At 44.1% G+C, this 21707-nt stretch overlaps 1 long non-coding RNA gene across 1 annotated transcript in view; it reads right to left on the bottom strand.

The window, feature by feature from the left end:
- Positions 1-282: 282 nt before the first annotated feature.
- The window catches only part of LOC134578587 (uncharacterized), a 71728-nt gene continuing 50303 nt past the window's right edge, over positions 283-21707 (bottom strand). The window contains exon 3 of the long non-coding RNA XR_010086110.1: positions 283-497. This is a non-coding gene — a long non-coding RNA (uncharacterized LOC134578587). The remainder of the gene's footprint in view (positions 498-21707) is intronic.

Below are 21707 nucleotides of genomic sequence, written 5' to 3' on the forward strand. Positions count from 1 at the left end.
ATCTATTGTTTTTGAATATATTTCATAATTCATTATTTGTAAATTGTAAAATATTCTGTCAACAGTATGAGTGATATCACTCATACTACCATGTCAAATTTAATATATGGGATCAGTTTTATTCCTTCCCTAAATGTAGTGAAATCTTTAAACACTTTAGTTTAAATCAGCCTGCAACAGTTGCATGCATGTGTAGAGAAGATTCATTCCCTTGATGAATGAGTTGTTGACTGACTGTTAATGTACATCCAATTCGCCATCCCAATAAAACAGAAAACTTGATGTAGGCTAAGGGCATTGGCCACAAATTTTATTAAGAAGCAATCAGCATGTAACATAATTTTGTTATCTCTACCAGCAACTGTTCCCTGTGACATCGGGTAGTTCCCCTAGCATTAATGCCATGAGGTCTTGCCCAGATCACCTTCTGAATTGAATCCAGGACTTGTTTCCTCAAAAGGGCAGCCTCACTTCACTTTCCATAATGCTGGCCAAACCTGTGAAAATAATAGAAATAAGAGCACTAAATCACTTTGTCCATTAATGAATAAAGGGGGTTTATGACGTTGAAGAGGAAGTGTAGGAATTATGAAGTAGGTGAGTGAGATTTAATGAGATCATTTTCCTGCTCTGCTGCCCTGTTGGAAAAAGGGTTACCCTCTCCACTGAACCCTAAAAAAGTCCATAAGAATATTTGAAAATATTGACCCTACTACCAATCACAGGAGATGCCACATATTTGATTGACGTATAATGACATAGGCCTGTAGTCATGAACCCTTTCCCTAATTGGTCCAGGGATTTACCCCATCAACTGTATACATTTGGCAGTTTTTCAAGACAAGGAAAACACAGTCTATTTAATTTAATAGGTGAGCCTCAAGTCAGTAAACATTACATATGTATTGTTTTGGCTATATAGAATCCTAAATAATATCTAAATTCTTGAATTCTATCATGGAACAAGTCATATATTAAGATTATATATTGGCCAAGACTCTACTGTATTTCTACAGTGTTATTACATGGCTCTTAAGGTCTCATTTCCTAAGCGGTTTCTAAAAAAAATCAGCTGTAAATTATGGTTATTACCACAAGCCAGTAGATACTTTCCAGGCCTCAGGGCCCATATTTTTGGTTTAACAAGATTAATGTCAACCCATACAGTTATCGTCCATGTCTTTGCATGCATTTATTAACAGCTGAAACATGACAGTATAAGGTGTGCTTTGCTAGCGTGTCTTATACTTCTACATCATCCACAACGGGAAAATATAAAAAGTTCACCCTTTGCATGCACACTTTACTGCTAGTCACCAAGATAGACATATGTTATGGTGGTGGCAGTTGTTGATGGGAATTTAAAGCGGCACTGTCATGCCGAACTTACCTTTCTTTAATCGATTCCTCTTCTCTCCCTCTGTCAGGATCTGTTCTTCATTTCTTACAGTCTGTTATCTTCCGGTCTAGTTATCTTTAAAACATAAGACAAAGTAGGGACTACGTGGTCTTATGGAGGTTTCCTACGCTTGACCAGCTTCGAACAGCGGAGGAGCAAAGTGTGCTTCATTTCCGGTGGTCAAAGCAATTTTCCCACAGTTCTCACCTTTCCTCCGTGTTCCCACAAAGCCTCCATTTTACTTTTCCCGAACGTCCTGTCACTTTGACAGAACGTCGGCGAAACTACCGAATTTCGTCCTAACAGAATGAGAACAGTTTCTCCATTCGTGTTAGGACGCAATTCAGGACTTTGTTCGGATCGTAATTACATTTGAATGAATGAAACTCCAATCCTATTCGTGCCACGGCTGCATCTTGCTGCCGTTTAGTAGATAGCTCCCTAATTCCCACAGTATCAGGGAGTTATCTACCAAAAGGCCCTTCAGCCAAATGTACTAATATTAAGTAAAGACTACTTAGTTTAACCCCTTAAGGACCAAACTTCTGGAATAAAAGGGAATCATGACGTGTCTCACACGTCATGTGTCCTTAAGGGGTTAAGTAAATTCTGCCTCTACTCAGTATGCCGTGAGTAGGGGCATGTTAAAAAAAAAAGCCCTAGTATTCCCCCATCTGAGCCCCCACCCATGCCGCGTGAGTGGGAGCTATTAAACTGAAGGGTGGATCTATTGCCCCTCTCCCGGCCCCCACCTATGAGCGGCAGGTGGGGCCCTAAATGAAAATGGGGGGACCTATTGTCCTCCCCCCTGCCCCCACCCCTGAGCGGCAGGTGGGATCCCTAAATTAAAATGTGTGAGGGGGCTTATTGTCCTCCCTCCAGCCCCCACCCCTGAGCCGCAGGTGGGAGCCCTAAATGAAAATGTGGGGGGGCATATTGTCCTCCCCCAGCCCCCACCCCTAAGCGGCGGGTGGGGGCCCTAAATGAAAATGTTACATGCGCTAGGTTACCAGGGGTCTCCAAACCCCTAGTCTACCCCCCTCACCCAAAAAAAAAACAATACCTACCCCCCTCACCCTAAAAATAGTGAAGGGGGAACAAGAGAACTAAATACCTGGAAAAAAAAAACTTGTCAATTGATGTCTTTTTTCTAAAAAAAAAATTTCAGCCCCAAAAAAGGCTAAATAAAAATCCAACCACTCAGAGAGCTCTGTGTCATTTTACACAGCGTGGGAAAGTTCTTTGGAATTTTCCCATACTGTGTAATTTGACTCATAATAACACTGATTGGTTGCTTTCAATCAACCAATCAGAGAGTTAGGAGTTACATTACACAGTGTGGGAAAATTCCAAAGAACTTTCCCACGCTGTGTAAAATGACACAAAGCACTCTGATTGGTTGGATTTTAATCCAACCAATCAGAGTGTTGTGACAGGTAAATGTAGAGACTTACGTCTCAGTCTCTTCATTTACCGGTCAGAGCACTCTGATTGGTTGGCTTAAATGCAGTTCCCCTAAAGAACTTCAAGCAGTGGCATGTTTAGTAAAGTTCTGGTATTATGTTACCCTCTGTTCCAGAGGTGGCCCACTTCGGCACTCCAGGTGTTATGGGCTACATTTCCCATGATGCTCTTATAACTGATAATGCTGACAAAGCATCAAGCAGATTTTGTAGACAGCACCTGGAGTGCCGAATGTTGCCTACCTGCATGAGTATTGGTCATATTACTGGTGCGTACTAAGTGGGGGTGGGTTGTTGCGATGTTCTTTTTTGTTTGTAGGTTTGTTTATTTTTTGTACAATTCTTACAAGTTTTCTTTGCAATTCTTGTCTTCGAGTAGGATCCTGGGATGCCAAGTTAAATATACTCTTTCTAGAGGAATATGTCATAGGTTTATATGTTGCAGTGTTAGAAATTAATGTATACTGGCTATACTGCATGTAATATTTTTTTCAATAATTACACTCAACTAACCATATTTGTTGATGCTTGTCACCTGTTCTTGTGGCTTACTTACCTTCATTATAGCCTTTTCTCAATTAATATAACAGAATGCAATTCAAAAATGTGTACATTTATTTTTGTTTTCCCCTTTCACAAAAATGCATTGTTTCCAAGAAATATTGTAACAGGCTTGAAACAAATCATGCACAGTTTGAAGCCAATACCTACATTGGGGACTCTAAGCAGGATGCTTAAGCTGCTTACATGAAAATTCCAACTTTGGTTGCCTATTTTAAGCATCTATTTACCTAGATGAGGTCTTTTTGTTACCGTCTAATCCACGTAAGTGCCAACATGAATAAAACAGTTGTAAATTATTGCCTTAGGATATCTGTATTGTGATATTGTATTGTGGATATTGTTCCAAAAAGAATTACATCAGGAATTACATAATTAAAAAAGAATTACAACTACTCTATCACAAATACAAACCCAATTTGCCATTAAACATTACAACCAATATATAATAATCTCAATAGTATAACCTCTCGAAACAGAAATGATATAACATTGTACAGATCCCCTTGAAAAATAGTGATAGTTAAGCACTTTAAAGTTGTATACACAGCAAGAGAAAAATATTACCACAAAGAAGATATTTAAAAAAATTACTTTCTCAGTTGTCTAGTCCATTAATAAATAAGTCTTCTTAAATCTCATATGTCTAGAGGATATATAATTCCAAGGATAAAAAGGTATAGTTCAATAATTTGTAGTGTAGGTGAGATTTTTTAAACTGAATGGGTCATATTACTCTAAAATATCACATTGTAGGAGAAGACTTAAAATGATACTCTAAGCACCAAAACAACTTTAGCTTAACCTCTTCAGGACCGAACTCTTTGGCCATGTTGTACGGTAAGGACCAGAGCTGTTTTAACACTTTTGTGGTGTTTGTGTTTAGCTGTAATTTTCCTCTCTCTCATTTACTGTTCCCATACAAGTTATATATATTTTTTTTCAGGACAACAGGGGCTTTTTTTTTTGTGAAAAACAGAAACTAAATAGAGAATTTGTGGAATACTCACAACAAATGAATGATAACTTAGACAAAATAAAAAATGAATATAAAAATGGAATAACTAGCTATACAAAATGTGAGGAGAAAAAAAATGGGAAAAGCTAATAAAAATAATAAACAAAATATTATTAAACTGCCAATTTCAAACTAATAGTAGCCTCAACTGGCCTAATGAGGCCCCATCCAAAGCTAAAAAAAATACCAATTACCTAAAGTAAGGTTAATATACCGTAAGAATGCCAGGAGTGAGAAGAGGGAAAAACATTTAAAATAAATAAATACATCAAAAATAAAAATGGAAATAAAGATAGAAATAAAAGAATACAGAAAAAGAGAAAAACTAAAATATAAACAAGAAACAAATGAAAACAGCAGTCTGAAGGTGCTGTCTACTAACAATAAACCAAATAAATAAATAAATATTATTGAAAATAAATCAATAACAAAATGCAACAGTCTTCATGAAAGCAGAATAAAGGTGTAGAAAAAAATGGCAGTTAGTGATGTCCCGAACGGTTTGCTGGCGAATAGTTACTGGCGAACATCGCATGTTCACATTCGCCACGGATGGCGAACATATGCGATGTTCGGTCCGCCCCCTATTCGTCATCATTGAGTAAACTTTGACCCTGTACCTCACAGTCAGCAGACACATTCCAGCCAATCAGCAGCAGACCCTCCCTCCCTGACCCTCCCACCTCCTAGACAGCATACCATTCAGATTAATTCTGAAGCAGCTGTTTTGTTTTTTTGTTTGTTTTTTGGTGTTTATTATACATTATCCCCCATAGCCAGTAACCTGTGTTTATTATACATTATCCCTCCCATAGCCAGTAACCTGCGTTTATTATACATTATCCCTCCCATAGCTAGTAACCTGTGTTTATTATACGTTATCCCCCCCCCATAGCCAGTAACCTGTGTTTATTATACATTATCCCCCCATAGCCAGTAGCCTGTGTCTATTATACATTATCCCCCATAGTCATTTGGACCTAGGCAGCATGATGTCTTAGGCCAGCCCAGAGAGTGAGTGAGTGAGTGAATAACATAATATATAGGTTCAGAAACATATTAGTAACATATGTAAATCGGGTTCATGCAAAGAGGGTGAAAAGGTATTAAAGAAAAACACACTCATTGCATCAAATTTACAAAGCCAAACTTTTAAAAGCTTTCCTCATTTCTTTCTCGGGATGAGGAATATATCGGTTGTAGACTGAGGATTTCCATCTGCCCAATCTTTTAATAATATGCACTGGAGTGTCAGTGTTGAAGGAGACCGAAGCTGCCCCTATTCTAAATGAAAGACCCGAGACATGGATACAACCCAATCTTAGGAGTAGTGTTCTGATGTAGAAGATGAATTTAGCCGTAGTCAGAGGGATTCAGTGAGAGTAGTGGTGAAATGTGTGTGGCATGACTGAGTGTGGGTAAGTAAGAGTCAAGTATTTTAACTGGGCACTAATTCTAGGTGGGATAAAGTGGTATAGCGGATGGATGAGTAGTTTGGTTCGTTTTAGAGGTTTGTAGAGAAAGTATATAGTGATCATGATTTTTAGCGATATCCAATATTTTTAAGGTGGTCTCAAACAAACATAAAATGCTATATAAAATTTGTGGGAATATGGAATAGTCGTGTACAGTAAATCAGAGAGGGCTCAGAATATCGAACCATCGATCGGTATCCAACCTTCTGCAAATGGGGAGTTTGCAGTTGTGCAAATGGGGAGTTTGCAGTTGTGCAAATGGACTGTTTGCGGTTGTTTGCGGTGCGTTAAACGGGGAGTTTGGTCTGTCACTGGGAAGTGGGCGTAACCCTTACACTACCTGATCGATACAACATCATACCTGATGTTTTAAAGCACGTTATTCCAAACTATTTAGGAATGTTAGGTGATTTATGCCCTTTATGGATTAAAACCAGACTCTGCATCAACTATGTAATTTTCCATGGGAGTTTTGCCATGGATCCCCCTCTGGCATGCCACAGTCCAGGTGTTAGTCCCCTTGAAACAACTTTTCCATCACTATTGTGGCCAGAAAGAGTCCCTGTGGGTTTTAAAATTCGCCTGCCTATTTAAGTCTATGGCAGTTCACCCGGTTCGCGAAAGGAAAATTTTATGTTCGCGACATCACTAATGGTAGTCTATTAGTATCGTCTTATTGCAAAGTCCAATGTAAAATACAATATTTCAGTACCGCAGTGTAATTCTTGCTATATAGAAGCAATAGGCTGTAATACTACACAAGTGCCAATTATGTATAAAATCTGTATAAAATTGTAGACCGCTATGTCTGGTCTGTATTGAGTCAGGATGTCTTCCATCTAAGAAAGAAAAAAAAAGCAGAGACACGGACAACCATGCAAAATCCAGGCTTTCGGGGGCGTGGCCTAGCAGCAGAACGGAATGGCTGCCTAATCTCTGAGCTCCTCCGTGCTCGCCCTGCAAATCGCTAGAAAGCTGCCCCAAACGCGAATATGGGGAACCACACAAAGACTGGGGGTACCCCCAAACCATCGGGCACCCGCCCACCGGCAATCCAGGCGTCGGTCAGGCAATATATGACCACACAGCCGGATCCATCGTCCCAGACCTCCACTGAGGCCTTCCTGTACTCCGAGGCCTCATCCATGAGCCCGAACTCCCAGAGCGGTGAGGCGATCGGGGAGGCCCCAGAACACCCACCGGCGGATTGGATGGCCCTGCTGAGAGCATTGCCCACCAAAACCGACCTGACCCAAGCCACATCAGCCCTCCATGCCTCGATCCGGGCTGATCTCCAACTGATGAGAGCAGACATGCAAGGTATGGCGGACCGCATGGCACATCTGGAAGCAGAACAGGACAACCTCACTGTTGCCCACACTAACACAGAGTCCACGCTCCACGGTCACACTGCCCACTTGCAAGCCATGGCTCGCCACGTCAAAGACCTTGACAACAGGGGCCGCAGGAACAACCTGCGGATCCGAGGCCTACCCGAAGGCGAAGAACCCCCAACCCGGCTCACTGACACGCTTACCACCCTATTTAATGACCTCCTGGGCCGCCCAGCAGACACACCATTTGATTTTGTCTGAGCCCACAGGGCACTAAGACCCAGAGGTCCTGAAGGGGCACCACCGAGGGACGTAATATGCTGCTTAACCATTTTCTCCCTCAAAGAAGACATACTACAGGCGGCTCGCAATACGGAACCCATCACCCATGAAGAACACCCTATCCAAATATTCCCTGATCTCTGCCCGGCTACATTGGGCTACCGCAGGGCTCTGAAACCCCTCACTCGAGTCCTGACGGCACAGAAGGTGAGATACCGGTGGACTTTTCCAACCGGCCTAACTGCTATCACTCCTAGCGGTCCCATGCCGGTACGCAACCAACAGGACCTGCGGGATCTCATTGTCGAGCTACAGCTACCACCCTTAAACATGGCATGGCCTGACCCACTAGACTTCTACACTGGCCCACCCAGACCAGCACAAGACGCCCCACTGCCACAAAGGAGAACAAGATCCAGAATGGAGACGGCACGACCAGCCGGCAACCCACGTTGAGTTCCGCAACACCTGAGAGACTCTGAGCCCCACCGATCACGGTATCTGCTTATAGACTATTATCTGATATGGGGCCTACCATACTGCACCTCACTAACCATACCGAACTGCCGGACTCCCACTTTTGTTTCACTTTTTGGTGTCGGGCATGAACGGGGGGCTAGACAACCCAACGGCCTGTACATCTCAAGAGACTATGTTATGCTCCGACCATCACTCCGACAGAAGACAAGCCCTTGGCCAGCCGAGCTGCCATAAGGGGACTGACTCTGCCAAACCGCCCGGCACAGGCCACTGAGACATGGAAACTAGATACCGCCGGCATATCCTGAGAACGCTAGTAATGGAGACATCGCGTCTTAGTCGGAGGGCCTAACCTCTCCCTATGTGGAAGTTACTGAGACTCTGGGATGGAGAAGGGAAGGCAGGTGAGGGACACAGCCACCACACAAACACTGGCCGCTGGAACTTAGAGCCGCAACACAACACTCCACCTAACAAGACACGCCACGAAGTTCGCACTCACACACGACACATGAGGCCTAACGCCTGGTTCACATGACACACACAAACTTCAAGACACCCCACTCGCAAGACCACAGATATCCTGAGGGCTAGAGCACTCTTTGGGCGGGGCCTTCCACGTGGGAGTTTTTGTCACCGCTATAGGTGACCCCGCGAGGAAACACCCCGTCTTTTTCTTTCTATTCTCTCTGAACCGGGATCCCAGAGAGGGACTGAGTACACCCGAGAGATATTTTGTGATAAGTAGGCCACGTTCCCACCTGGCCGGGGTGTCCGGAAAAAAGGCAAGGGGACTCGACCGAACCGCCAGTACGGACGGGACGACTCCACCTCTGCCTACACCCGAGCCATTACTCTGTATATTATTATTGTTTATTGTTTGACTTGTGTTTATTTTGTCTCTGCACCTATTCCTAGGCACTAAAAGTGCGGCTGCGGTGTCCGCGAGGGGACTCGGGAAGGGGCCTCACCAGGAACCGCCTGTCCAGGTAACACCCTCTCCCCACACCCCTGAGACGCACCTCCCCCGAACCCACCCAGCACCTGGGACGTGACACAGCCCACAGGCCCACCACCTATTCGCCCCTACTACTCCCGACAGGAAAGTCTGCCAGGGTTACGCCATGCAGACCCCGAAACCACTGACTAGGGCGGACATCAACATTATCTCTATTAATGCTAAAGGCCTTAACCAACCCTAAAAACGATCACAGGCGCTCCGCCAATTCCACAGCCAAAGAGCCCACATAGTGTTCATACAGGAGACCCATTTTAAAGAGGGTCTGACCCCTAGACTGACTGACAAAAGGTTCGCCCAATGCTACTTAAGCAACAACCCCATAGGGAAATCCAAAGGAACGGCCCATCCTTCTCCACAAATCCCTACACTTTGCACCTACAGCAACCCTGAAAGATGACTGGGGAAGATTTATATGCGTTAAGGGAACGATAGCCGACCGTACGTACACGCTAGCCAACCTGTATGCTCCTAACACTGCTCAACACCGTTTCATGACTAAATCACTGAAAGCCATCATGGACTTCACGGAGGGTTGTCTGATCCTGGGGGGAGACCTTAATGTGGCCCTACAACCAAACCTAGACACATCCGCGGGCACCTCGACGATACCCCGACATGTGTTGACCACCATCAACAAAACCCTTAGAGACCAACGCCTGATAGACTGCTGGAGAGCGACGCATCCTGACGATAGGGACTTTACTTTCTACTCCAACCCAAACAAGACGTACTCCAGACTGGACTATTTTTTCATGCAACACTATTACCTGACAGACGTTAAGACAGTGAAAATAGGAACCGCGACCTGGTCAGACCACGCACCACTCACCATGACGCTGACATCACCCCTCTACAAACCGACGTGCAGCAACTGGCGGCTGAACGAAGCCCTACTCAACGACTTGACAGTTACCACGGAATCCCGAACCAAACTTACTCCATACTTCACAGACAACGTTACCCCTGACGTGACACCCCTCTGTGTGTGGGAGGCACACAAATGCGTTATACGAGGCTACTTCATAGCCAAAGGCGCAGCCATGAAAAGGGAAAAGGCAGCTAGACTGGCGACCATAATCGCAGACATACAGGTGGTGGAGGCCAGGCACAAACTAACAAGACTCCAAAGTGATGGAGCCAGGATACTGACACTGTGCAGGGAACTGGCATCTATCATGAACACAAACTACCAAAGGGCACACCTGAGCTCCAAGGCTTTCTTCCATACACACGCCAACAAATGCGGTGCCTTGTTGGCCCGTATGATTGCCAAGAAGAGAGCAGAATCTTACATACCCAAAATTCGCGACAAGGACGGGCAACTAAAACACCTCCCTGGGGACATGGCAGCGACTATACAGGAATACTACGCGGGGCTCTACGCCATACACCCCGACAGGGAGCCACCGCGTCTGGGAGACGACCTACCTGAGACCAGACAATACCTACACACACGCATACACAAACGCCTCCCCCGAGAAGCCACGAGTGCCCTAGATGAACCAATCGCACCACACGAGCTGGCCTGGGCCATTAAAGAGTCGAAACTGGGCAAATGCCCGGGCCCTGACGGCCTACCCTCCAGATACTATAAAAAATTTGCAGACGTATTATCCCCACACCTCCTGACTGCCCTTAACGCCCTACGGGATGGAACTAGTCTACCCATGCAGACTTTAGCGGCCAACATTTCCCTAATCCCGAAAGAAGGCAAAAACCCAGAACTCTGCGCAAGCTACAGACCTATCTCCCTACTAAATTGTGACCTCAAACTTTTCACCAAAATCCTAGCCCGCAGAATACAATCCTACCTCCCTGACCTCATACATAGAGACCAAGCAGGGTTCACACCACAGAGAGAAGCACGGGACAACACCATCCGAACACTCGACTTAATTCACAAGGCACAATACAGACAGGAAGGCCTCCTCCTGCTATCCACAGATGCGGAGAAGGCCTTCGATCGCATAGATTGGGGCTACATGCTAGCAGTACTAGAGGCAATAGGTCTGGGCCCCCATATGATGAGTTGGATAAGAGCCCTGTACTCTAAGCCCACGGCAAGGGTATGTGTGAACGGGTTGTTCACGAACCCGTTCCCCATTCGAAATGGCACGAGACAGGGATGCCCTTTGTCCCCCCTGCTGTTTGTATTGGCACTGGAGCCTTTCCTTAACTCTGTCCGGGACAACCCGAACATTCGAGGGATGCAAATAGGGCGGACGAGACATGTAGTGGCTGCCTTTGCAGATGATCTGCTGTTTTATGTCACCCAGCCCGAAATATCAATGCCAGCAATCATGGCAGAGTTCCGGCTCTACGGCCAGCTTTCTAACTTCAAAATTAACCTCACAAAGTCTTCAGTGCTGAATGTCTCGATCCCGCCCAGTAGAGTAGATGCCCTGAAACACACACTCCCATTCCAATGGTCTGACACCACTATAAAATACTTAGGCACCACCATACCGAGAGACCTGACACAAATCTACGCCACTAACTTTCAACCCCTCTTGACCACAGTGCGCAGAGACCTGGAGGAATGGACCAAAGTCCATCTCTCCTGGTTTGGCCGCATTGGAGTACTGAAGATGAACATCCTACCCAGGTTGCTCTACATGTTCCAGACACTCCCAATCCACATACCCGAGGCATATTTCTCAACACTGCGCTCCATGGCACTCAGATTTGCATGGCACAACCTGCAGGCACGGGTCAAACACGACACACTCACGCTACCAAAACGGAAAGGGGGCCTGGCCCTCCCAGACTTCCAGGTCTACTACAAAGCAACCCACCTCCAGAGGGTAGTGGAATGGTCCAAATCAGGGGTCCACAAGCTGTGGAAGGAAATAGAGTCAGATCAGATAACCAGACCGATAGGGCTCCTACCGTGGCTAGATCACCACCAGGGCAGACAGCTGGCCAACCCACACCCACTAATTAGAGTGACCTTAATGGTTTGGCATAAAGTGGGGACACCCTCCTCCCTCACCACACCCATTTCCCCACTCCTCCCCCTGACACACAATGACGCCTTCCCACCTGGACTAGACGCAGGCCCGTTCCAACAAATACTAGGGAATTCGCTACCTAGACTCTGCCACGCCACCGCCAACGGCACGATACGGATTCTTGAGTCCCTGATGCCCGCGGAGAGACCGACGTTCATGACACAGTTCAAATACAGGCAACTACTAGCCTACTTACTAATCATCACCAAGGACGTCCACGCTCACAGGCCACTCACGGACTTTGAAACGCTATGCTACGACCCAAACCCACTGGCCAGGGGGCTATCCACGCTCTATGGCCTCCTCATGGAAGCAAAGAGACTTCCCCCACCGAGCTATATGAGTAAATGGGAAACGGACCTGGGGACCACACTCTCGCCGACCCAATGGTAAAAGATCTGTACCCTTTCCCTTCACTGTGCAACATCCAGTGGCATACAGGAAACGGCATATAAAGTACTATCCCGCTGGTACCGCACACCCCAGGTCACCCACTCCTATGACCCAACCACCACCAACAACTGTTGGAGATGTGAGAAAGCTCTGGGCACTTTCTTCCACATTTGGTGGACATGCCCCTTGATCCAACCCTTCTGGGCAGCGATCCACGCGATTCTCACGAAGTTTTCCGACACTCCACACCGACTGGACCCAGCAACCTTCCTCCTGCACCACACTTCCACCCGTAGCTCAACCTATAAAAAAATCCCTAACGATCAGGATACTAAACACGGCCAAGAGCCTAATTCCACTATACTGGAAACAAAAGACCCCGCCACCTGTATCTGCCTGGTTTAAGCGCATGGAGGAGCTCAGGACGCTGGAGGAGCTTATCTCACACGCAGAGGGGAGAGAACAGTCATACATGACGACGTGGACACACTGGATACTGACTACGACGAAACCCGACTTCCAGACACTTCTCACAGACTGAGTAGACATCAGTAGGAACACAGTCCGAGAAGTCGAGTAGAGGTGACAGGGACTGACCACAATGCAGCGCACATCATACACTGAACGACCACACACAGCGACTGACGATATTGACTTGGCCCTGATGGGGACACGGGACCGTACAGACCCATTGGGCAGGGACGACACCTACCCAAACGCTGAAGGTTCCCCCCCCTCGTTATGTTTGATGGAAGTAAATTACATTGGCCGGCTTCAAAAATGTCCCAAATAGGACATGGGTGCATGATGACCAGCTGTGAAAATTCCAAGTTGGAAAACTGGAATGCGCACCCTCCAAATAAGGTATTTTAGCCCCCAGAGAACCCAACACACCTAAACATGGGTGGTATCACTGTACTCAGGACATGTTCCTGAACACATATTGGTGTGTTATTTGGCAGTAACCCTTAAAGTTCTCCGTACATGTATTCTTAAATTGCGTGTCAAAAAAATCACCAATTATTATTTTTATTTTTTTTAATTTGGCATAGATTGGTGGTAAAATGGTTGCATGAAGAGAGTCAAAACTCCCCAAGCGTAATACCTTAGGTTGTCTTCTTTTAAAAAATATATACATGTGAAGGGTTATTCAGGGATTCCTGACAGATATCAGTGTTACTTGCGTTAATTTTGAAAAAACATGGTTTGGCAATAGCAAAGTGCTACTTGTACTTATTGCCCTATAACTTTCCAATAAAAGCTAAGAACATGTTACCATTTTGTATTTCTAAACTCAGGACAAAATTTAGAAACTATTTAGCATGGGTGTTTTTTGGCGGTTGTAGGTGCATAACAGATTTTCGGAGTCAACGTTAGAAAAGGTGTGTTTTTTTTAAATTTTTCATCTTTTTGTTATAGTAAATTATATGATGTGATGAAAATAAAGGTATCTTTAGAAATACCATTTAATGGTGAGAAAAATGGTATTTAATATGTGTGGGTACAGTAAATGAGTAAAAGGAAAATTACAGCTAAACACAAACAGTGCAGAAATGTAAACATAGCCCTGGTCCCAAACGGTAAGAAAATTAAAAAGCGGTCTGGTCACTAAGGGGTTAAGCTGCTGACAGTTTAAAAATGAAAAGGAAAAAGTGCATGGGTATTTGACTATACATTAGCCCCTTTTTACAGCACAAAAAAAAAATATATTTTTTAAAAACTGTTGCCTCCTTGGTGTTGAATTCAGAAGTAACAGATATGCTGCTAATCCCACTATCCTGAAGCTGAATGCTACTAGGTGGTGGTGCCTGCAGAGGTGGCGAAGTTGGCAGCACTGCACATGGCTGGGGAAGATGTATTCCAACTCTCAGAAGCCATGGCACTACAGCTGATTGTGGATTTGGGAGCAGGACCCTTTCCCCTATCCTCGCTCAATTTTGGCTTTGGTTTAGTGCAGGGCTGTCCAACCTGCGGCCCCCCAGATGTTGCTGAACTACAACTCCCATGATTCATTCAATTAAAAAGATAGCCAGGGAATCATGGGAGTTGTAGTTCAGCAACATCTGGGGGGCCACAGGTTGGACAGCCCTGGCTTAGTGCATGACATTGTACTAAGAAAAAAAGACAACCACCATGAACAATCAATTAGGTAAGGTATATATGAATAACTGTGCACTCTGTAAAGTAACACATTCTTTTTGTTTGTTTTTCTTGCAAAATGGGTTAGTGCTTTGTGGAATTACTGCTGTAACTTTATTATGTTTCATATTAAGAGACACTGCACAGTGCTCACACACTTCTAAAGCACACGCTGGACTGAACTAGTCAGAGAATAAAAATAAAATGGAATTTTTTTCCCCTTTCTGCTCTGAAAACACCAAATATATATAAGAAAAGGAGGCTTCTACACATGTATTACTGGTAAACACATATAACACGTACAAAAGATGATTAGGTATCTACAACAAATGAGAATAAAGTACTGGAAGACCCTGAACCCCCTCTGCTGGCATTTAGAGAAACACCTAATCTGGAACAAAAACTGGTCAGTAGGAAACTACCCACAGATAGGTTTAACACAGATAAACCATGCAATAAACCATGCTACAAACTTTGTCAGCATATTTGCACAAAATAAATAATATAGGTACTCACAGAAGCTAAAGATATAATATCAGGAATCATTCTTGTGTACAAAAAATGTTGTACAAACTGGTCAGTCAAAACTTTACAACCACTGCCAGGTAAAGCAAATTAACATTGATTATATATCGTTAAAATGGCACCTGTCAAGAAGTGGGATATGTTAGGCAGCAAGTGAACAGTCAGTTCTTGAATTTCTTGGTTTGGAAGCAGAAAAATTGTGAAAGCAAACAGATTTGAGTAACTTTGACAAAGGCAAAATAGTGATAGCTAGATAACTGGGTCAGAGCATCTCCAAAATGGCAAGTTTTGTGGAGCATTCCCAGTGTGTACCAAGAGTAGTGAAAGGAAGTACAACCGGTAAACTGGCGTCATGGTCATCGGGGTCCAAGGATCATCGATGAACATGGGGAGTGAAAGTTAGCCCATCTGGTCTGATCATACAGAAGAGCTACTGTAGCTCAAATTGCTGAAAAAACTTAATGCTGATCATGATAAAAATGTATCAGACTACACTGCTGCATATGGGGCTCTGCAGCTGCAGACCATTCAGGGTGTCCATGATGTCCCCCACCACCACCGAAAGCACCTTCAATGGGGACGTGACCATTAAAACTGGAACATAGAACAATGGTAGAAGGTTTCCTGGTATGATGAATCACATTTACTTTAAGATAAGGTAATGAAGGTAATGAAGACTAAATAGGGAGGAGATATTTACAACATAAGAACAGCTAGAGACAGAGCCAGATCTCTTCAGTCTGCAAACCTCACCACATAAGGTAGTGGAACTGTGAGGTACTGCACCAGATTGAAAAGATCTAAAAATTAAGGGATATACATGGAATACTGAGAGCCGCGGCCGCCCTATATTGGCATTATGAGGATTATTACATAATCATTTCAACAGAATACAGAAATAAGATACATGCAGTGTTATCAGTCCTACAAAACAAATGTATTAAAAAGCAAGTACATATTACAATTTGCCCACATTCTACTGACTGTGCAACATGGAACACTCATTAAATTCTTAAAGTATCCAGAACAACTAAAGCTTAATGTGTGTATATATACACAGCACTTGTAGCTTTAGCTACTCCATTATAGGGCTGTTGTATTTGTCTCTAACCAGGCATATCTACTAACTTCTAAGTTATATTTGTATGTCCAGTCTTTAGGGAGAATATATCTAACATCTAGCACCATCCCTAACATGCACTTACATTAGTTTATTACTAACTATTAACTGTGGGCATAAACTAGGCATAGCCTTAAGGATTTCACGTAAGGACTTCCTTCCCGGCCTATAACTACCAAGGAACACGTCCACTGCAGCACCCTAATCAATACTTCTACTTACTTCGTTGCAGAATGCAATTAAATTAGGTTGAAATTACCTATCTTTTATGAATCCATTCTGATTTCTGCTGACGTTCAGAATGAAATCCTGAAAATGATTCCTTCATAACCCTTTAAATCCTCTCTCAACTCACAGGTCTATAATATATCTGCGTGTATGCTCTGTTCGTACACGCATCTCTGACGCCCACCTTCAAGACTTCTCTAGGGCTGTGCTGTTCCTATAGAACACTCTTCCCTGCTCTGTTAAACTCTAAACCAGTCTCAGTTCTTTCAAAAAAACATAAAAAAAAACCTCACTTCTTTAGGAAAGCATACCAAAGCTGCTAATAGCGATCCATACCCGACACATGGAAACCCACCCTGCTTCCTCACATGAAACTATGTTTTCCAATAAACTAACACATCACTGTAAACTATTCAAGTAACCTACTTTTTCTCGTACATGAAATACATCCTATCCTTATCTCTTGTGCCACTTTACCCCACTCCCTCAAGAATGTAAGCGTGTTTAAGCAGGGACCTCAACACACTCTGTTCCTGTGCATCGAGCTCATCTTGTTGCAAATACATGTCTGTTAGTCTATCTATTGTACAGTGCTACATAATTTATTGGCACCTTATAAATAATAATAATATTAATAATAATATGAATAATAATATAATTTCCAGCAGGCATTTTAAACCTTTTTTGAACAAAGTAACCACATCTGTCTTTCTCCAATCACCTGATTTCTGAAATAATAAAAATTGTGGTTTGCTTATTTCCACACTTAGTTCCTTAAGTACTCGTGGGTCAATACCATCTGGCCCTGGGACCTTATTTACACTAACTTCCTTTAGTTGCTGCAGCACCTCTTCTTGAGTCATCCAATCACAATGTTTTTGCGAATTGTTTTACACCAATCATTTGCCTATCTCTTGCAACAGGTTGCTCTTTGACGTATGCTGAAAAAAAAATATACTCTTGGGGGGTTGGAATTTCTCTCTTTAGCCAACATTTTTTTCATTTTCTACACAGATTTTTGGCTTCATTATATCTTATATAGGATGCCTCTGATTTATCTAATTTAAATGTTTTAAATGCTCTTTTCTTATTTTTATTTCCTAGTTTAGAAACATAGAAACATAGAATGTGACGGCAGATAAGAACCATTCGGCCCATCTAGTCTGCCCAGTTTTCTAAATACTTTCATTAGTCCCTGGCCTTATCTTATAGTTAGGATAGCCTTATGCCTATCCCACACATGCTTAAACTCCTTTACTGTGTTAACCTCTACCACTTCAGCTGGAAGGCTATTCCATGCATCCACTACCCTCTCAGTAAAGTAATACTTCCTGATATTATTTTTAAACCTTTGCCCCTCTAATTTAAGACGTTGTCCTCTTGTTGTGGTAGTTTTTCTTCTTTTAAATATAGTCTCCACCTTTACTGTGTTGATTCCCTTTATGTATTTAAATGCTTCTATCATATCCCCCCTGTCTCGTCTTTCCTCCAAGTTATACATGTTAAGATCCTTTAACCTTTCCTGGTAAGTTTTATTCTGCAATCCATGAACCAGTTTAGTAGCCCTTCTTTGAACTCTCTCTAAGGTATCAATATCATTCTGAAGATAGGGTCTCCAGTACTGTGTACAGTACTCCAAGTGAGGTCTCACCAGTGTTCTGTACAATGGCATGAGCACTTCCCTCTTTCTACTGCTAATACCTCTCCCTATACAACCAAGCATTCTGCTAGCATTTCCTGCTGCTCTATTACATTGTCTGCCTACCTTTAAGTCATCAGAAATAATCACCCCTAAATCCCTTTCCTCAGATGTTGAGGTTAGGACTCTATCAAATATTCTGTACTCTGCCCTTGGGTTTTTACGTCCAAGATGCATTATCTTGCACTTATCCACATTAAATGTCAGTTGCCACAACTCTGACCATTTTTCTAGTTTACCTAAATCATTTGCCATTTGGCTTATCCCTCCTGGAACATCAACCCTGTTACATATCTTAGTATCATCCGCAAAAAGACACACCTTATCATCAAGACCTTCTGCAATATCACTAATAAAAATATTAAAGAGAATGGGTCCAAGTACAGATCCCTGAGGTACCCCACTGGTGACAAGCCCAAGCTTCAAATATACTCCATTGACTACAACCCTCTGTTGCCTGTCACTCAGCCACTGCCTTACCCATTCAACAATATTGGAATCCAAACTCAAAGATTGTAGTTTATTGATAAGCCTTCTATGTGCAACAGTGTCAAAAGCCTTACTGAAATCTAGGTAAGCAATGTCTACTGCACCACCCTGATCTATAATTTTAGTTACCCAATCAAAAAAATCAATAAGATTAGTTTGGCATGATCTCCCTGAAGTAAACCCATGTTGTCTCTGATCTTGAAATCCATGTGTTTTTAGATGTTCAACAATCCTATCCTTTAACATGGTTTCCATCACTTTCCCCACTACTGAAGTAAGGCTTACTGGCCTGTAGTTGCCCGACTCCTCCCTATTACCTTTCTTGTGAATGGGCACAACATTTGGTAACTTCCAATCTTCTGGGACTACTCCTGTTATCAATGATTGGTTAAATAAATCTGTTAATGGTTTTGCTAGTACACCACTAAGCTCTTTTAATAGCTTTGGGTGTATTCCATCAGGTCCCATTGACTTATTTGTCTTTACTTTTGACAGTTAAAATAGAACCTCTTCCTCTGTAAATTCACGTGTAATAAATGACTCATTTATCCTTTTTCTTAACTGAGGTCCCTTTCCTTCATTTTCATCTGTAAATACCGAACAAAAATATTCATTGAGGCAGTCAGCTAGACCTTTATCCTCATCTACATACCTTCCTTCTTTTGTTTTTAATCTAACTAATCCTTGTTTTACTTTTCTTTTCTCATTTATGTATCTAAAAAAAGTTTTGTCCCCCTTTTTTACTGACTGTGCTATTTTCTCTTCTGTGTGTGATTTGGAAGCTCTTATAAGTTGCTTAGCCTCTTTCTGCCTAATCTTATAGGTCATTCTGTCTTCCTCACTCTGGTTTTTTTTTATAATTACTAAATGCTAACTTTTTGTTTTTTTACTATTTTGGCCACATCTGCGGAGTACCACAGTGGTTTCTTGAATTTTTTGCTTTTACTGACAAGCCTAATGCAATTTTCTGTTGCCTTCAGTAGTGCAACTTTTAAATAATCCCATTTCTTTTGGACTCCATTTAAATTGCTCCAGTCTGATAATGACTCCTTTACACATATTCTAATTTTAGAAAAGTCTGTTTTTCTAAAGTCTAAAACTTTTGTTTTTGTGTGGTGTGACTCAGTCACTGTTCTTATATTAAACCACACTGACTGATGATCACTGGATCCTAAACTTTCACCTACAGTAATATCTGATACCAAATCTACACTATCAGTTGCCATTATTGCCACAAGTTCATGGATCTTATTCCCTAAACTGCGAGCATTTGTAGACATGACTCTAAGCTTATCATTTTTTAACACACTTGCTACAGGCACCTTCTGTCCTTGTTTTGGGGGACAATTGGATTGATGTTTTATCACACTCTTGCCCCCCCCCTCCTAGTTTAAAAACATCCTAGCAAAACCTCTGAACTGCTCACTGAGAACATTTGTTCCCTTTTGAGAAAGATGCAAACCATCTTTTTTGTACAGTTTATTTCCATTCCAAACAGAGCTACCATGAGCAATAAAGCCAAATCCTTGCTCCCGACACCATTCACCAAGCCACAAGTTAAAGTCCCTAATACGCATCCGCCTGTCATTCTGAGTGTTATGCACAGGCAGAACTTCAGAGAATGACAGTGTGGAAGCAACCTGCCGTATATCATTGGCAAAAACACTAAAAACTTCCTTAACCTCTGAAACCTCATTGCAAGCCAAGTCTTTTGGCCCTAAATGGACAAGTACATCCAATTCCCCTTCCTGCTTTGCTTGCTTAACAATATTACAGATACGTCTCCTGTCTCTGTGAGCAGTAGCTCAGGGAAGACACCTCACAAGACAACCATTGTCCATCTCCACACCTCTTATGATGGAATCCCCCGACAACAACTGCTTTCTATTAGGCCTCACCATAGTCTTCAAGCCTCTCTGCACAACACCACTAGCCTCAGCGCCTCTCTGCACAACACCACTAGCCTCAGCGCCTCTCTGCACAACACCACTAGCCTCAGCGCCTCTCTGCACAACACCACTAGCCTCAGCGCCTCTCTGCACAACACCACTAGCCTCAGCGCCTCTCTGCACAACACCACTAGCCTCAGCGCCTCTCTGCACAACGCCACTAGCCTCAGCGCCTCTCTGCTCAACGCCACTAGCCTCAGCGCCTCTCTGCTCAACGCCACTAGCCTCAGCGCCTCTCTGCTCAACGCCACTAGCCTCAGCGCCTCTCTGCTCAACGCCACTAGCCTCAGCGCCTCTCTGCTCAACGCCACTAGCCTCAGCGCCTCTCTGCTCAACGCCACTAGCCTCAGCGCCTCTCTGCTCAACGCCACTAGCCTCAGCGCCTCTCTGCTCAACGCCACTAGCCTCAGCGCCTCTCTGCTCAACGCCACTAGCCTCAGCGCCTCTCTGCTCAACGCCACTAGCCTCAGCGCCTCTCTGCTCAACGCCACTAGCCTCAGCGCCTCTCTGCTCAACGCCACTAGCCTCAGCGCCTCTCTGCTCAACGCCACTAGCCTCAGCGCCTCTCTGCTCAACGCCACTAGCCTCAGCGCCTCTCTGCTCAACGCCACTAGCCTCAGCGCCTCTCTGCTCAACGCCACTAGCCTCAGCGCCTCTCTGCTCAACGCCACTAGCCTCAGCGCCTCTCTGCTCAACGCCACTAGCCTCAGCGCCTCTCTGCTCAACGCCACTAGCCTCAGCGCCTCTCTGCTCAACGCCACTAGCCTCAGCGCCTCTCTGCTCAACGCCACTAGCCTCAGCGCCTCTCTGCTCAACGCCACTAGCCTCAGCGCCTCTCTGCTCAACGCCACTAGCCTCAGCGCCTCTCTGCTCAACGCCACTAGCCTCAGCGCCTCTCTGCTCAACGCCACTAGCCTCAGCGCCTCTCTGCTCAACGCCACTAGCCTCAGCGCCTCTCTGCTCAACGCCACTAGCCTCAGCGCCTCTCTGCTCAACGCCACTAGCCTCAGCGCCTCTCTGCTCAACGCCACTAGCCTCAGCGCCTCTCTGCTCAACGCCACTAGCCTCAGCGCCTCTCTGCTCAACGCCACTAGCCTCAGCGCCTCTCTGCTCAACGCCAC

Source organism: Pelobates fuscus, chromosome 12 (assembly GCF_036172605.1).
Source record: "Pelobates fuscus isolate aPelFus1 chromosome 12, aPelFus1.pri, whole genome shotgun sequence".
Classification (NCBI taxonomy): domain Eukaryota; kingdom Metazoa; phylum Chordata; class Amphibia; order Anura; family Pelobatidae; genus Pelobates; species Pelobates fuscus.